General features: G+C 37.8%; 1 protein-coding gene across 3 annotated transcripts in view; it reads right to left on the minus strand.

Moving 5' to 3' along the window:
• The window catches only part of NPAS2 (neuronal PAS domain protein 2), a 252074-nt gene that overhangs the window by 211118 nt on the left and 23071 nt on the right, over window positions 1-17885 (minus strand). For 2 of the 3 annotated variants that reach the window (XM_036745179.1, XM_036745178.1), the window contains exon 1: window positions 11474-11542. The exons of the other annotated variant lie outside the window; for it this stretch is intronic. The gene's annotated coding sequence lies outside the window, so the exon portion shown is untranslated. Of the gene's footprint in view, window positions 1-11473; window positions 11543-17885 lie in introns of those variants that run through there. 3 annotated transcript variants of the gene reach the window in all.

Here is a 17885-nt window from a genome sequence, read left to right on the forward strand (position 1 = left end):
AGTGCTATAGCTGGGTCAAAGAATATACACAGTTTGTTATCTGATCCCCTTCTTACATTTTTCATTATTACTCTTGAGATTCTTGACTTTTGTTCCTCCAATAAACAACTGGAGTTATGAGAGTGGGAGGCAGGAAAGAGTTACAGCTGGACAAAGAGTTCTGAAAATCATCTGCACAGAAATGATAATTGAATGAGATCGCTAAGCAAAATGACACAGAAGAAAGAGGCAACCCAGGATAGAGTCTTTCCTTTCTTTGTTCCTGAATCAAATCTTTAAACATAGTTTTTTACCATGCTCTCCCCAAGCTCACTTTTACATTCAAGTTGTTCGGTCCCAAAATACATTTTTACTTGATTTGAAGGATCTTATCAAAGATAAGTTTTGCTGGTTTTCAAAAAAGTTTTCAAATAGAATTTCCTTACTTATGTCCTCCACAAAAGACGTTGGCATATGACCAACAATAGTCTTCATGGTAGTTTGTTTTGCTCGTTGTGATCTATGTAACCAAGTATCTGTTGCCTATGGGCATACAATAATGCAAACTCTACCAACTTATTTTCCTCTCCAAGGAGAAGCTTCCATTTAGCTATAATTTGTTTACATCTTTTGTTTTCATGGGGATAGAAATGGGAACAGTCCTGGAACTATGATTTCACTGGCATGGGGAACTCCTAAGTGAAGAAACTCTCTACCAGTAACTTGAGAGATTTGCCTAGGGAACTAAGAGGTAAAGCCCCTTTCCCAGGGCCACAAAGCCAATATGTGACAGAGGCAAGACATGGGCAAAAGGCCAATGTCAATACAGTATACTCAGTTTTTCTCGTAATGTGTCAGCTCGCTCACCAGTCAATGGACAAAATTGCATACGAGAGTAACAATAATTAAATAAACATTTACAAACTGCCTAAAATCTGTTACTCTCAATTTCTATCTGGTTTCCCACTATTCAGCTACCATTAGAGCTGAAGTGGAAGGGCTTTACATAGGGCTGAGGGTCATTTTATATTTTATCTATTGCAAGGTCACCATGTTAAAAATATCAACAGATAGTTTTCCACATGGAAGAAAATTTTGACCTTAAACTATGAATAAACTCTAAGGCAGGCTACCAATTTGTGTCTTGGGTTGTTTATCTGCCTGGAAACAAATCTGTAATTCTCTGACCCATATTTATCATATTTCTATAATTTTGGGGAATGGTCTATGCACACAGCAAAGGTAACCCTGAGAAGGGAAGTATTTTGGATATGATTTTCTACAGCAAATCATATCTTTCTTTTCTTTAATGAAAACCTTTATTATATACAGAAATGAGCAGCAAAGCGAAAGAAAGCAATCATAATCCCCATCTCCTGTGAGTACAGTTTCTTTCCTTTCCCGACAAAGTAATTTGTGAATGGAGACAAATCTGTAATTCTGATTTTATAATTAGCTGGCTCAACTACCCATTTCATTTGGCCTAAGCATAGATCGTTTTCCTAAATCCTGATGGAGGATGAGGATGAGTACATGTACGCCTACTAGTGTGTATATATAGTTGGAATAGTGGGTAAGAATGCTAGACTTAGAATTAGGAAGACCTGAGTTCATATTCTGCCTCACACATTTACCAGCTGTGCATCCCTGGACAAGTCATTAACCTCTTTCATCTTCAGTTTTCTCAGCTGTTAAACAGGGATTATACTGATCAAATGGTTTAATATGCGTACGGGGCATTCCTAAAGTCTGGACACATAGGCAAAAATGCATATTTTCAAGAAATGAAATGATAGAAATTTTCAACATTTTATTTAATTGGATTATTAACAGATAACATCTTCAATATGATTTCCATCATTTGTGATGCAGAGGTTGATGCGCTTTGCAAGACTCACGTGAACTCGATGCAATGACTCAATAGTTCCACATTGCCGTCAATTTTAGCACATTCACTCTTGGAGTATGAATAGGAAATCATATGATGTTATTTGAAGTTGAAGATGTTATCTGTTAATAATCCGATTAAATAAAATGTTGAAAATTTCAGTCATTTGATTTCTTGAAAATATGCATTTTTGCCTATGTGTCCGGACTTTAGGAACACCCTGTAGAGTGCTTTGCAAACCTTAAAGTGCTCCATAAATTTTAGCCCTTAGCTATTATTAGTAAGGGAAAATCTGGTAATATCCAGAGTGTCATTCAGTGTGGTTTTAAGAAGGAGTATGAAGTATTTCCAAATTTAGAAGAATGTAACCCTCTTGTAGTGGCCAGGGTTGGCTCTAGACAAAATTGTGAAGATAGACCTTGAAGCCTCTAAATTTCCTTTTCACAATCTTTCCCCCTCACTTGCTGCATCCTCCTTTGAAATTCTATATCCTTCATTTTCATCAATGAGGAATCTCAGTATGGCAAAGGAGAATTACTTCTTTAATACTCTTCCTCACTCTTTAGCAGATGAAACCTCTTCCCCACCTGCCAATATTTGAATTTTAACAAAGGCTTTCTAGAAATAATACCTTTAGGGGCAGCTAGGTGGCACAGTGAGTAAAGCACCGGCCCTGGAGTCAGGAGGACCTGAGTTCAAATGCGGCCTCAGACACTTGACACACTTAGTAGCTGTGTGACCTTGGGCAAGTCACTTAACCTCAATTGCCCTGCTAAAAACAAACAAACAAAAAAACCCGAAATAACACCTTTACCTCAAGGAATGACTCTATCAGTAAGCATTTCAGGCATCATGGCTGTCAAGAAGAGATATTTTGGGGAAGGGAGCAAGACCTATCTTAACTCCATGAAAGAATGAAATGGGGGGAAAAGATTAAATGCTTAATATGCACCAAACACTGTGCTAAAAATTGGGGATGTAAATGCATACAAGAAGTTTAAATACATACAAGAAATTTAAATTTATAATCTAACACATAGAATTGGAAAAAGGTGGAGGAGAGAGCCTAAGGATTTGGAACTGGCCAGGAGGTAGTATCAAAATCTGATACTGGGCAAGGTCAATGTTCACGTATCAGAGCCCAGGGCTCCAGGGCAGAGCGTGAGGAGACAGGCCTTTGTGGAGGCAGCAACATTGCCTGGAAATGGCCTGGAAGATGAACACTTTGGGGTTCTTGACAGTGGAGATTTCTTTTTGATTTTGAATTGGCCTCTACCGCCACTAAGGCCCCTTTCTTATCTTTCAAATTTGACAATTCTTTGGTTGTCTCAAACATGGCAAGATACATCTACTCAAACATATTACACAGAGAAGGACTTCTAAGGCTGGCCTTGGTAGAGCTGCAAACACACCAACTATTTCTATCAGGATGAATTTGTAACATACAAAAATAATAATAGTTTCTTAAAAAAAACTTCATCAGGTATTCAGAGATGAAAAGATAATTAACAATTCTTCCCTCTACCTTCTTTGTTTTTTGCTTGTCTTTTCTATGCTTAAAATTAAGATTTATAGACAGGAAGAGAAAATTCTTTAACAAATTCTAGTAAAAGATTTTCACAGTGATAAAATGATTATCAACATTATTTTATCTATTCCAAATACCTGGTGTGTGGTGAGCCGTATGCAACACTAACTATAGTATAGTGTCTGTATCCTCCCAAAGCTAGTGTTTCAAGGAGGAAGTAGAGAAACGAAATAATTTGGCAGTCCTTAAAGGAGCAGGTTATTGTCCTGGGTTCAAGATAATCATGAGCTATATCTTTCTTGGTATGCTTGAAAACACAATTTGAAAAATACTAACCCAACTTCCCGGTCAGTAGCCCTTCTGCCAAAGCAGATTTATTTTACACAGTTAAGCCTCCAAATAGCTCCGACAAACTCTCAGATACTCAAAAGAATCTGCAATCTCATCAGTGAGGGTATTTCCTCCAATGAAACATCTTCCAACACATCTATTCCTGCCATTCTGTGGGTATTAAAAGTTGACCACAGAGGATTCACCCAATGTCATAGGGAATTTCCTCTACTGATCTTGACATCTTCAAGATACTAATGGAGCACTTGGGCTGTACATCAATTATTCCTTTCACCCATTTTCTTTGATAATATATAATCTTCTATGATAAGCCCATTTTCTTTCTAGTTCATAAATTTCTTCTATAGCCTCCTAATTTATACTGATTCTTCACAATTCTCTGTAATGTGCTATAGCCTTTTCACGCCCACCATGTGCCTCTCCTGCCTCCACTAAATCCCATGAAACTTATACTAAAAACTCATTTTAAATTTTAAATAGCTTGAGAGCACAACTTATTATTCTTTCAGGGGAAATATTCTTTTTTTAAGTTTAATATTGCTCATGGTAGTCAATGGCAAAAGACTTTTGTTATTGGAAAGAAATTTTTTTGACAGCTTTGACTTCACTCCCACGCTTACCTGGATGTCATTCAATAGAAAATTACAAACACACACAAAGGCAAGAGAACAAATGCCTTTTTAAAGAGGTCCTTTTAAAAAAGCTGAAGATTTCTGAGGACTTGCATAATATTCATAGTACATATTTTAAAAATTAAAATTTCATTATGACATTCTTTAACTTTTAATAATTGCTTTTCTTGAATTCTATTAAAGCATCACAGTGGCTTGATACAACAGAAGGGATACTGCCTCTGGAGTAAGAAGACCTGAGTTCAAAGCTTATGTCTTATGCTTAATGTCTGTGTGAATTTAGTCAAGTCACTTTCTCTCTCTCTCTCTCAACAAAAAACAAACAAAAAACGTGTGTGTATGTATACACACACACACACACACACACACACACATATACACATTTATGGATAAAAGCATATATCTAGTTTCTATGACTCTGTTGAGTAAGAAGTAGCAGAGTAGTGTCAGCATCCCTGGGTCTACATCCTTGCTTTAATATTACTGCCTATATAACCTTGTGACATGTACCACTCAATGTCTCTGGGTCTTAGATTGCTCATCTGTAAAGTAAGGAGGTTGGACTAGATGACATCTTAGTTTCCTTTACTCAGCTTCTGAGGACTGAGGGCTAATTTGGCCTCAAGCTCTCTACAAAAAAGCAAACATGCCCCGGATGCTTTTTTGTTGAAAGGGACATTGCCAAGCTGATAGGTACAATATACTTCTACTATACTGCACATTTACAGCTAAGGTAAGACACCCTCTAACACAGGCTAAAGAAGGTATCCAATGAGGCCAGGGCAGGGAGATAGAAACCACAGGGTTATCAGGTGACTAGGGATGCTAGGGAAGACTATTACAAAGGCTTAGTGGCCATCTCTGTACACTCCAACTTTGACTAGAACATTTGAAAGAACCATTTCAGAGTAACCAGCCAGTCTAACTCAAGTAATCAGACATTCACATGGAGCTGTGATTTCTTTGGTGTGAATATTCTCTTCCTAGAAGCAGATCACAATCCATATATACCTACCAATTCTGTGTGACTCTTGCCAAGGGAATCTTGGCCAATATATTATCCAACACTGATCTCAGTAAGGGGAAAGAAATGAAGGCTCTCCTCAGAGATCCTACTTAATTGGAAAAAATTTTCTGATGATCCTAATGGCAGCCCCCTTCAAATTATGCAATTTTAAAAACTGGATATACTTTCATAGTTCAATAAAACAATATAAACCAAAGCACCACTCATACACAGCACAGCACAACAAAAAAAGTGCTGGTTCTAGAATCAGAGGACCTCAGTTCAAATTTTGCCTTTTTAAGTTTACTGTCTTATGACCTTGGGCCAGTCACTTAACCTCCTGGGGACTCAGTTTAACTTAATTATAAAATGAAGGGAATGGACTAGATGGCCTCAGAGCTCCTTTCCAACTTTAGATCTGTGATCCTCTAAGCAATTTCTAATCTAATTTCCCAAGATCAAAGGAAAAACCCACCCGGCAGCAAAAGGGAAAGACAATCCCATAGCCTTTATGGCCAAACAAAGATCTAGCAACACTGTTAGCAGGAACACTCCATTACTTCAGAGTTAAGGATTGATCAATCTAATGTATTATCATTGCTGTCATGCACTATGGTTTATCTCAAATTCAGATAGTCAGAAAGCTCAACTAGCCAGATTTCTCCCCTGCTCTCTATTTTCATAAGAAAATGGTAAATAATTAAATAGACTATATCAAAAATTTATTTTAGAAAACACAACTTCCAGCTTTTGTTAGTGTATCAGTTTGGATTCTGGCCTTAAATCTTTTATCTTCTCTATTTAAGATGTTGTATAGTCAGTGACAAATGATAATGACCCTGAAGCAAAGCGACTTGTGGACTTTCTGCCTTCCTGCAAGACACTATTCAGGCACCCCTTCCTTTCTTGGTCCCCAGAGTCCCTCTCTTTTGAAATAAGATGTTGGAGCCCCTCCTAGAATGTAAGCTCCTTGAGGGCAGGGGCTGAGATGTTTTTGTTTCTATACTGGAGCTCCACGCAGTAAGTTCTTAATATATAATTGTTGCATTAAAAATTAAATTGTATTCAGGATAGTTTTAGTCTCAAATGTATCATATTGTTTTTTAATTCTTTTAAAATGGGTATCATGTTTGAAAGACTGATCCTACCCAATTAGTGGAAGTTCATATTACTATATACACGGAGACATACATACACACATATATAATAGATGGTCTTCAGTTAGGACCAAGCCCTGAGGGGAGGGTTCAAAGCATGTAACAATGTAACCATGAAGTAGGGAACTGGTTGGATCCCTAAAAAGGGGACCAACATCTATGAGAATTCCTTCTATTATCTCATTTAATAATTAATTGTTCAGATATGTTAGAAAATAGGTATATTCCTTCCCTCTGCAATGTATCTATGGGCTGCAGGGGATATCTATCAGCATCACTTGATCAATGAGTGAGGTGCTACAGTAGGGCCACAAAAAGTACTGGGTCAGAAAGAAAGCATGAGAAAGGCTGTAGGAGAGATCATTCTATGAAAAGCAGGGTGGGGTGGAGTGGGAAAGGACTGAACCAGGAGTACAGCTTGAGGCTGGCTTAGGTGGAAGAGGAACATCGAAGTCTGAAACAGCCAGGAAAGTACGGCTAGTGAAATTTATTTTAAGTGAAGCATTTAGATTAGGAGAGGCTGAAGTGAGAAAGCAAGAAGAGCTTCCAGGGACTAGGCTACAGAAAACCGAACCTTAACCCACTAACCATGCAGAAGGATGAGGCGGCAGGAACCCCAAACCTGGAGAGGAACGAGAGAGCCAATTCTTTTTGGCTAGGGGCCTCCATATTGGTAGAAGGGACCAAACCAGCCAGTGGGTGAGGGTACAGTACTCTGAGATTTACAAAGCTGGAGGGACGTAGTAAGTAACTGTCCAAGCCCTACACTCATACACCTATAATTAAGGGCTGGAAAAGCAGATTCCAGAAGGCTGAGATATGTTGCCTGGCCAGTCAAATTTAAGACAGAAGCTAGAACTTAAGTAACATCAAAGTTAAGAAAAATGGAACTAAAAAGAGGAAGCCAAGTATTTTGTAGTTGGTGGTTTGGAACACGGTTAAACTCTAAGAACATTTACAACTTAGAAAAACTTTGACTCCTTTTCATTTCTCATAATAATAATAGCTAGCATTTATGTAGTTCTTTAAGGCTTGTAAAACTCTTTTCCTGCAATTTCATTTGATCCTCACGAGAACCCTGTGAGAGAGGTACTTTTATTATTCCTTTTTCACAGATAAGGAATTTGAGCTGAGAGAGGTTAAGTGACTTGCCCAGGGTCATAAAGCCAGTAAGGATTGGACACAGAATTTGAACTCGGGTCTTTTTGTTTCTAAGTCCAACATTCTCTCCATTGTGCCATCTAGCTGCCACTCTAAACCATATATGTATTGTTCCCCTATTCCTTTCCCCTTATATATTTGCAAGAAATCTCCCTTGAAAACCAAAGAGGAGAGAGGCAGTTTGGCCTACTAGATAGAGTGCTGGTCTTGAAGCTAGGAAGACCTGGGTTCCGGTCTCATTTCAAACTGATACTGGCTATGTGATCCTCAGCTCTCTAAGAATATAAGTTGCTGAGAAGGTGCCAAACTATACTGGAAAAAAAGAATTTTCCTCACCGAGGGATTTCCTATTCTAGGGAAATCACAGATGTGGTCCTTATCCTATCCATGCTAAGAACACAAAGAGGTGGGGAAAGAAAGGAAAAGAAAAATAGGAAGTGGGGAAGAGCACAAATAGCTGGAAACAAAGTAGACACCCATTTGTTGGGAAATGGCTAAACATGTCAGGGTCCATGAACATAACAGAATATTACTATGCTATAACAAACAATGTCTTTGATGAATACAGAGAAACATGGAAACATTTAGATGAACTGATGCAAAAGGAAGCAAGCAGAACCAGGAAAGCTACACAAGACTATGACAATGTAAATGAAAAGACAAACAACAACAAAACCATTAAAACCAGATACTACAAAAATTATAGTGACCATGCTTGGCGCTAAAGAAAAAACACATGAAATGACATCTCTGCCTGCTCTTTTGCAGAAGTTAGGGATGAGGTAGGGGGAAATGGGTGTGAGATACTGCATATAGTTTAAGATGTATGTGTGTGTGTGTGTGTGTGTATGTGTTGTTTCTTTCACAATACTTTGTTTTCTTTTTTCTTTTCTTCATGTTTCATAAAAGGAAAGGCTGCTCTCTGGGAGGTGGGGTGAAAATATAGTGGGAAATGTAGATGACATAAAAAATAAAGTATAAAAATATATTTTAAAAAAAGAAAAGAAAACATCAAAGAGGGCTGTGTGCTGTTTGGGAGAAAACAAGCATGGCATACTGCAAAGAGCAATGGTTCTAGAGTCAGAGGACCTGGGCTCAAATTTTACTTCTGACGCTTAACCTGTGTCACCTTGGGTAAGTCACTGACTTCCCTGGGCCACCATTTGCTCATCTGAAAACTGGATGAGATGGCTTCTGAGGTCACTTCTGGTTCTAAGTCTATGATTCTATGAGCCCATGAATAATTAATAACAATACTATTCGCATTTCTATATTGCTTTAAGGATTACAAAACACTTCCTTTTAAAAGAACTTGCAGAGTAACTAGAATTATCATCCCTATAGGAGTGGCTAGCAAAAAAAAGGAATGCACTTTCTAGAGATGGTTTAAGGATTACAGAACATTTCCTTGTAAAAGAACTTGCAGAGTAAGCAGAATTATCATCCCTATTTTTCAAATGAGGGAACAGGCTGTGAATACTTATGTTTCGTAAATTTTGGAGATGAGATTTGGACTCAGATTCATGATTGAAGTGGGGCACAGAAGAAACTTTCTTGGGAATAGGGGAAGCCCCAGAATAGGGGAACTGGTGGTGGTGAAAACCCAGTAGACGGTATTAGGCACCCAGGACAAAGAGCGACTAGCAAAGAAAGTAACACACTGTCTAGAGATGGGGGTTGGACCAGCCAGGACACAGCCATTTAATACTTACATGGCACGTACAGTAATTTTCAAATTATCAGATTATTCAACCAGAACACCTCATTCCCTAAACGTTTGGGATGAACAGACACTCAATATGCTGCATTGCTAATAACACAAATAAAGCATTGATTTACATTTGTATTAAGAAGGATCAAAGTTTCTTTTTGTGTATAAAATGAAACAAAATTTTCTCTGTTCACTTGTTTAATTCAGACTGCCAAAAGAGGCCCAATAAACAATTCAATAGCAAAGTTTTTTCCTTTTTTTTTTCCTCCTGACCTATCAAGACAAACTGCCTTAGCCTTCCTCTCAGGTTTCTTTCTATAGCTACAACTGATCTGTTTGTATGTATATGGGTCACTGGGGCCAGAATTCCTTCCCTCTGCTATGTAACCATACAGATCTTCCTATCTTTAAACATATCTGAACAATGAATTATTTGATAAGATAATGGAAGGAAACTTTGAGAGGGAACTAAAATAGGAAACCTTTAAAACATCATCCATTTCCCTAATGGAAGATGTAAAAAGTAGAGAAAATTCCATTCCAAATAAAGTTAATACACACACACACACAGATATACACACAGACACACACACACACTTTTATAATTTGAATAAAACATCGGAAAACAGAATGGTTAAATATTTTAAAAATAGGTCACAAAGAATCGAACAACTGGCAAGTATTATTACAGATCATAAAATATCTCAAACATGATTTTTTAAAAACCAGTCATTTATGTAGAAAGTTTAAGAGAGGATTACTTAAGATTCAAGAAAAACTTTCTTTAAAGAAGGCTGTGTTTATCCATTTATTCAAATATTTGACAGGCCGTAAAAGGCTGTTTGGTCTTAACTTTATTTTAAATGTGTATGAAATAGGCAGAAAAGAAAGTTGGAGTTTGTGCACAGTGACTGAAGCTTTGATCAAGCTAGAGACTTTGCACTTTGATCAGGAAAGGTACACAATTTCCAGGTGAGGCTGATCAAAGTGGAAACATCAGGAGATTCCTACAGTCACAATTCCATTGAGAAGGAAGAGTTTAGGACATAAACACTTTCAATAGAATTATATTTTTCTGAAAAAACAAAACAATTACAAGTTGTCAGAATTAGAATCTGTTTGCACATATATATTGGTTTCATTAGCAAAAGAAGTAATGCTGGCTTTTATAGTGAAACCAGCATTATTTTTTGTAGGTATTACAATGTTTGTCTCTACAGGTTCTCATAATTTGTCCAAAAAAGCAATTACACATGTTATTATGGCCACTAAGGCTGCTATTTTAATAGAGTTAGCCAGAGGTAGATTTGGGAGACAATCCAGAGAAGAGTCAGGCTGGAACCTTTGCTTTGGGAAAACTTCCCTGTTCTCCACATCACCCAAAAGATTCAGCAACATGAAGAGAAAAGAGCCAAAAAAGGTTAGGGACAGGGAAGAGGGAAACCTTTGCTTAATTCTATGTATTGGAAGTAGGGAGGGAAGAGGGGAAATTCTGCAGAGTAACAGGTCAAAGGGGAAGTAACAGCAGTTTCAGCAGAGTTCCCAAACTACCTTACTCAATGCATTAACCACCTATATTATTTATTCCCTTTGACCATGTCATATATAGGAAAATCATAATCACAAAGATCTTGGTTAAGTATTAAAATTAATGTCCTCCTTCCCTCCTTCATTTTCTTTCTTTCCTTTCTCTCCCTCCTTTTCTTCCTCCCTCCCTTCTTTCTTTCCTTCCTTCCTTCTTTCCTTCCTTCCTTTCTCTTCCTTCCTTCCTTCTTCCTTTCCTTCCTTCCTTCTTTCCTTCCTTCCTCCCTTCTTTCTTTCCTTCCTTCCTCCCTTCTTTCTTTCTTTCTTTCCTTCCTTCCTTCTTCTGTTATGTTAAAACACTATCTTATAGGTTGTTGTTTTTTTTTACATCAAAGTGTCTTCATCCATATATCTAGATAATTTGAAATTCTTTGGAAGGTGTAATGACAGAAATAACTCAGTTCAAAATTTTCATAATAAATCATCAAATGAGGCACCACACAGGGAGATGTATGTTCAACAAAAATATTCATTACCAGGTTGTAGAAGATCCAGCATAGAGTCCAGATCAAGAGTGCATTTCCTGTGAATTGTGAAATCCTCCAAATGCTCCATTTGTGGATGACATTGTCTTGACTGCATCCAATCCCAACCTTTTATAGCTTCCAGGAATCTCTGCAACCACTCAAAAGAGACTGGCCTGGGCATTCACACAGGAAAGATCAAATAGATGATGAATATCTATTGCCCATATTTTAATATGTTCTAAATTACTGAATCTACAATAAGTTGTAAATGTTAAATAATTGAGAATATCTAGATATCTAAAATCTAAATATTTAGAATATCCAGGTGAGGCTGATCAAAGTGGAAACATCAGGAGATTCCTACAATCATACTCTAGAATATCTAAAATGTGGTCAAGACAGACAGAAGAAACAGAGGGATAGGGGATATTCAATTTCCACAAGGAGCTAAGCCTGGAGCTGCTTTGAGGGACAAGTACACCTGAACATAAATACATATATTCCTTGACCAAGAAGCAGTAAGCAACTAAGAAGCCTTCATACAGTGGTAGATGATATAACATTTTTTTTGAGTTGGGTCATAGATAAATTCCAAGTTGACTCTGGCTTATTCTTCTGCAGGCTAAGTAATTCCATTATAAAAAAAAACTGCCACAAAGAATTTTTCCTTGTGTTAAATGTCAGCATTTAAATATGCTGAGGATATATGAAAGAAGTCCCTTATTTTGTACCTTCTAACTATAGTTTTAATGTTTAATCTTCTAACTATAAAGTTTTATAAAGTTTGATTTTCTAACTATAGTTTCAAAAATATAAGTGCAAAGTGAATATATTTAGAATGTTAGAGTGGGAAGGGACCTTAGATAACCAAATCCAACTTCCTGTATCTTACAAATGAAGAAGCAGAATCCCAGGGAAATCAAATGACTTTCTTGTGGTCATATGGCTACTAAGGAATAGAACATGGGCTAGAACCCAGATTTTCTGACTCCCATTCTTTCTAATTATATTGTCCAGAATCCCTCTTCAGTGGTAACAATCTGGCAATTCTTGTCTCTGGCTGGGGTGAGATGGAGCAAGGATTGAAGACTGGTAAGGAGGATCAGTGGGTCTTCATGGATGCTGCCTCAGGATGCTCAAGAATATTGAATCATCACAAGAAGCAAGGGAAATGAACAAGGCAGTCAGGTAGCACAGCAGATCTAGAATGTTGGACTTGTAGTCAGAAAGAACAGAGGTCACATCCTGCCTCAGATACTTACTAGCAATGTGACCCTGGGCAAGTCACTTAGCTTTAAGTTCCTCATATGAAAAATGGATCTAATCATAGCCTCATGAGGAGGCTGTGGGGATCAAATGAACTAACATATGCAAAGCATTCTGTAAACCCTAAAGCACTATGTAAATGATAGCTAGGATTATTAGCAAGACTAAAAAAACCAAAAACCAAAAAAAAAAACCCAACGCAAAACCCAGTACTGTAATATAAAGTGAATATAGGGTGTCCCAAAAGTCTTTAGTGCTATTAAGGCTTAAAACTGCACTAAAACTTTTTGGGACACTGTATAATAGATGTCTACCCTAAAGTTTAATCTAATCCAGTAAAAAAAAGAACCAACACTTAGACTAGCTAACACAATATTATATGATAATCTAAATGTGGTCTGTCATTCACATTGTCAATTATCAGCTGCGAAATTTTTATCCCAAGCTGGTAAAAACCTCTCATGCTCCTACTCCTCCTCCTGCCTCAGGGAATACAAACTAATTTTAATAATCATCTAAGAAAAACATAATTAGAAAAGCAAATCTGCTACAAAGGAAAACAAACCCCACCAAAGCTATCATGCAATTACACATGGCCCAAATCAAGTATATGCACATAGGTCTTGGATATCATACTGATTTTTTATTATCTAGATTGCTCTCCTTCATTACTATGAGTAAAAATTATAATAATGGTTGACTCAATAAACCACCAGAGGCTCCTTATTACCTTTCAGATCAAATGTAAAATTCTTTGGCCTTTAAAGATCTTCAGAACTTGGGGCCTTCTTACCTTTCAAGTCTTCATACGCTTTACTCCCCTCCACATTCTGTATGATCCAGCAACACTGGCCTTCTTCCTGTTCTTTATACACAACACTCTCTCCCAACTAGGTGCATTTTCCCTAGATATCTCCATTCTGGAATGTTTCCCCTCCTCACTGCCACCTCCTGGATTCCCTGACTCCCTTTAGTAATAATGATTTTCCAGTCCTGTCTGACTCTTGGTGACCCGATTTGAGGTTTTCTTGGCAAAGATAGTGGAGTGGTTTGCCATTTCCTTGTCCAGCTCATTTTACAGATGAGGAAACTGAGGCAAACAGGGTGAAGTGACTTACCCAGGGTCACTCAGCTAGTAAATGTCTGAGGACAGATTTGAACTCAGGAAGATAAGTCTTCCTGACTCCAGGCCAGGTGCTCTATCCATGTGTTTTTTTTCTCTCTCTCTGTGTATACATACACATACACACATGTACATATACATACATGTGTGTATATACACACATGCATGTACACATATGCAATACATATATACATATATGTATATCTTGTATGTACATAGTTTTTTGTTGTGTTGTCTTTCCAATTAGAATGTGAGCTCCTTGAGTTATCTTGACTATTCAGTACAATGCTTAATAAATGCTTGTGGACTGACACATTTGTGAGGTGGTTTTACAATTTATGAAGCACTTTCCTTAAGATAAATCTTTTATCAGGTACAACTATTGATCCCCATTTTACTGATAAGAAGATTTGATCACTGCCTCAAAACCAGTTAAGTTTTTCTGATCCCATGTTATGGATCTTCCCTAATTTTTGAGATCTGGAAAACTGAATGTTTTTAAAGATTCTAATGGGGGGGGGAGGGGGAGGAGAGAGACAGTATTCATAGCTCCAGATTCACAGGGATGTTATATATGATGCATAATACAGCTTGAATAAATCTAGCACAGTGCTATGTAAAGTATATTCAATAAAAAATTTTTCCCTTATGTAATGGCATTTTTGAATAGACATACTGAATTTCACAAAGCCTGAACCAGGGCTATAAACAATATAAACAATAGAGTAACCACTAAGTTCAGATAAAGACAATTTCACTGACAAATGACTGAAACGGTTTCTTTATTTTCTCTTTCCACTGTCTGGCAGTCAAAGGAACAGGATAATAGGATACCATGGAGTACTCAAAAATCTCAGTGCTCCCCATTTACTAGAGGATAAAATACAAACTCCTTACATTGGCATTTAAAGCCCTCCACCATTTGGCTCCCAACTACCTTTCCAGCCTCATTCATACTATTCCCCTTGACGGATTTTACATTTCAGCCAAACTGGACCATTAGCCATTTCCTTCTTCTGCCTCCATGCCTTCTCTTTCTGCCCATATGTCACTTCCCCATTTTTTGAATGCAATCCCTTTCCACCTTTACCTCTTAGAAACTTTGTCTTTCATCAAGGCACAATTCAAGTGTCACTTCCTCCATGATGCCTTCCCTGATGCTTCAATCCATAATGCTCTCTTCCTCAATTCTCCTTGTACTAAATACTGCTATATGCTCATGTTCCAGGGCAGCTAATTGGCACAGTGGAGAGAGTGCCAGGCCTGAAGTCAAGGAGACTCATCTTCTTGAGTTCAAATATGGCCTTAGACATTTACTAGCTGTGTGACCCTGGGCAAGCCACTTAACCCTGTTTGCCTCAGTTTCCTCATCTGTAAAATGAGCTGGAGGAGGAAATGGAAAACCACTCCAGTATCTTTGCCAAGAAAACCCCAAATGGGGTCATGAAGAGTTGGGCATGACTGAAACTCCTGACCACCAACAGCACATATACTCTCTTTCCCCTGTAGAATGTAAACTCTTTGAGAGCAGAGACTGCTTACTTTTTGTCTTTGTCTCCTCAGAGCCTAGCATAGTAGCCTACAGATGGTAAGCATTTAGAATATGTTTGTAGAAATGAAGTATTCATCAGGATCAAATCTATACACAATTTTTTCTTCTTCCTTCCACAGCTATCTCGACTCAGAGCATGACTCCAATTTTCCTAAGCTTCAGCTTTAAGGAAAGAAGGAAAAGAGGAGGAAGAAAACATACATTTGAAACTAATTAGACTCTGCAGTCCAAACTGTAAACTGTAATCTCCCAGATGGCTGGGAGCCTTGACCTTAAGCTGACCAGAAGCATGGCAGAGTAGTGTGGCCCTGATAGGTAGTTAGAAAGGGATGCCTAGCATTCGGGTATTGGAACTAGGCATGTAAAAAAGTTAAAATACCCCTCTCATTTCTCAATCTATCTCCATTCTTCCTTCTTGCCCTCCCTTCTCTTACCTAAGCTTCCTTCTTTACAGAAGTACATGATGTACAAAACAAGAAAAACAAAAATTACGATCCATGTTTTCTCCAAAATTAGTCTTGGCCAGAGTAGAAAGTGGTGAAGGTTATTATGTGGTGAATTGGGGCAGGAAGGACAAACCACTTAAATAATTGACTTTATCAAATCTCCTAGGGAGCCTAAATCCTATATTTCAATGGATAAATTCTAGGTATTGTATGTGATGTTCTTAAGTTTAGTTTTTGTTTTTAGGAAAGAGGGATTGTTTTTACTGATTAACTGGTCACTAGTTTAGCTAAGATACTGCATACACATGGAAGTTTTGAACAGGGAACTTCTAATTTTGTTGAATTAATGTAGTATACATTATCCCCAAGACTTTCTTTTTAGAGGTTTCAGGTTCCCCTATTAAAGGAGGGTTCAACTTGAAATCAGAGACAGTTTAAATTCTGCTTCACTTACTAGCTGTACGACCATGGCAAAGTTACTTAACCCCAAATCTCAGTTTCTTAATAAGTAAAAAAAGGCATTAAAGAAACAACAACCTTGTTCTACCTTTCCTCAGGAGTTGTTGTGCGGAAACCCCTTTGCAAACCTTAATGTGTTATATAAATGTAGATTTTTATAAAGGACCCTATAATTTATTTGTGAAATTTTTGACACTGAGAGAGCGAGCGCAGTTCAGCAAAACTAACCAAAACATCATCTGACTCTGACAATATATACAACATCCCACATCCACAGGTCCCCACCTCTCTAATGAAGGGAGATGCATTTTTTGCCTTCCTTTGGAGACAGGCTTGATCATTATAATTTCAATATTCATTTGTAGGTTTTTAAAAATTATCTGTTATTTATTATACGTTTATTATTTGTTATTTATCTTTTGTTCTTTCTCAATCATAAAATTTAGAGCTGAAAGGGACCTTAGGAATCCTCTTGTCTAGGGTGTTGAAGTCATAGCCTGCAGGCAGTGGGCAGCCTACAAAGCTCCTTGCTGGAGCCAAATTAAAATGTAATTGGGAATGTTTAACAGAATAAATAAAAATACAGTATAACACAGACAGCATTAATCTGTAGTTTTCTAAACCAACATGTGACTATCAGAGTTTGACACCACTGTGGTCTAGTCCAACTTCTCCATTTCACAGACCAGGTAACTGAGGCTCAGAGATGATGATTAGTGACTTGATCCAGGTCAAATAGGTTACAGAATCGAAGTTTCAGAGATGACCGTGACATAGGTCAAACAGTCCAATCTCATTTTACAGATGAAGGAACAGGTCTGAGGAGAGCAAGTGATGATGTAAGAAACAGAGCACGACTCTGACCCCAAGCCCTCTGATATCAAACCTCCTGCCCTTTCTACTCTATCACCAGTTGGGCAGACCATAATAAGTACTCATAGTTTATCGGCAAGAACTTTTTACAAAAACACAGATACCAGACTAATTTTGATGGCAGGGGAATAGGAGAGCTAGGTCATTTCCCTTATTGCTGTCAAAAGACAAGATTGCTGAGCTTTAACTCCAGAGATGTAAGTCACATTTCCAGTCATATTCAGAAAGTGTTCTAGATGCTAACCATGGCTCTTTGATGTGGATGTGGTACAACTTTGACCAAGACAGCTATTAGAACCAATTTGATTTAGGTGTCAACCACAGGTGCAAACCAAACAACGAGAATAATCATACCCCACATTTCCCTAGTACTTCAGAAGGTTTTATAAGGCCATTTTTTCATAACAAGCTTGTTAGGGTAATACTGTAGGCATCATTTCCCCCTTTTTATAGTAGAGGAAACTAAGTCTCAGAAATGTTAAGTGGCTTGTCCAAGGTAGCCCAGGTATGGCCTGGTAGCTTTTGAAACTAGGTCTCAGCTTCTCTTTTCCCTTTCCTCCTTCCCTTCATCCCTTCCCCCTCCTTCCTTCCTTCCTTCCTTCCTTCCTTCCTTCCTTCCTTCCTTCCTTCCTTCCTTCCTTCCTTCCTTCCTTCCTTCCTTCCTTCCTTCCTTCCTTCCTTCCTTCCTTCCCTCCCTCCCTC

The sequence above is a fragment of the Trichosurus vulpecula genome, chromosome 2 (assembly GCF_011100635.1).
Source record: "Trichosurus vulpecula isolate mTriVul1 chromosome 2, mTriVul1.pri, whole genome shotgun sequence".
NCBI lineage: Eukaryota > Metazoa > Chordata > Mammalia > Diprotodontia > Phalangeridae > Trichosurus > Trichosurus vulpecula.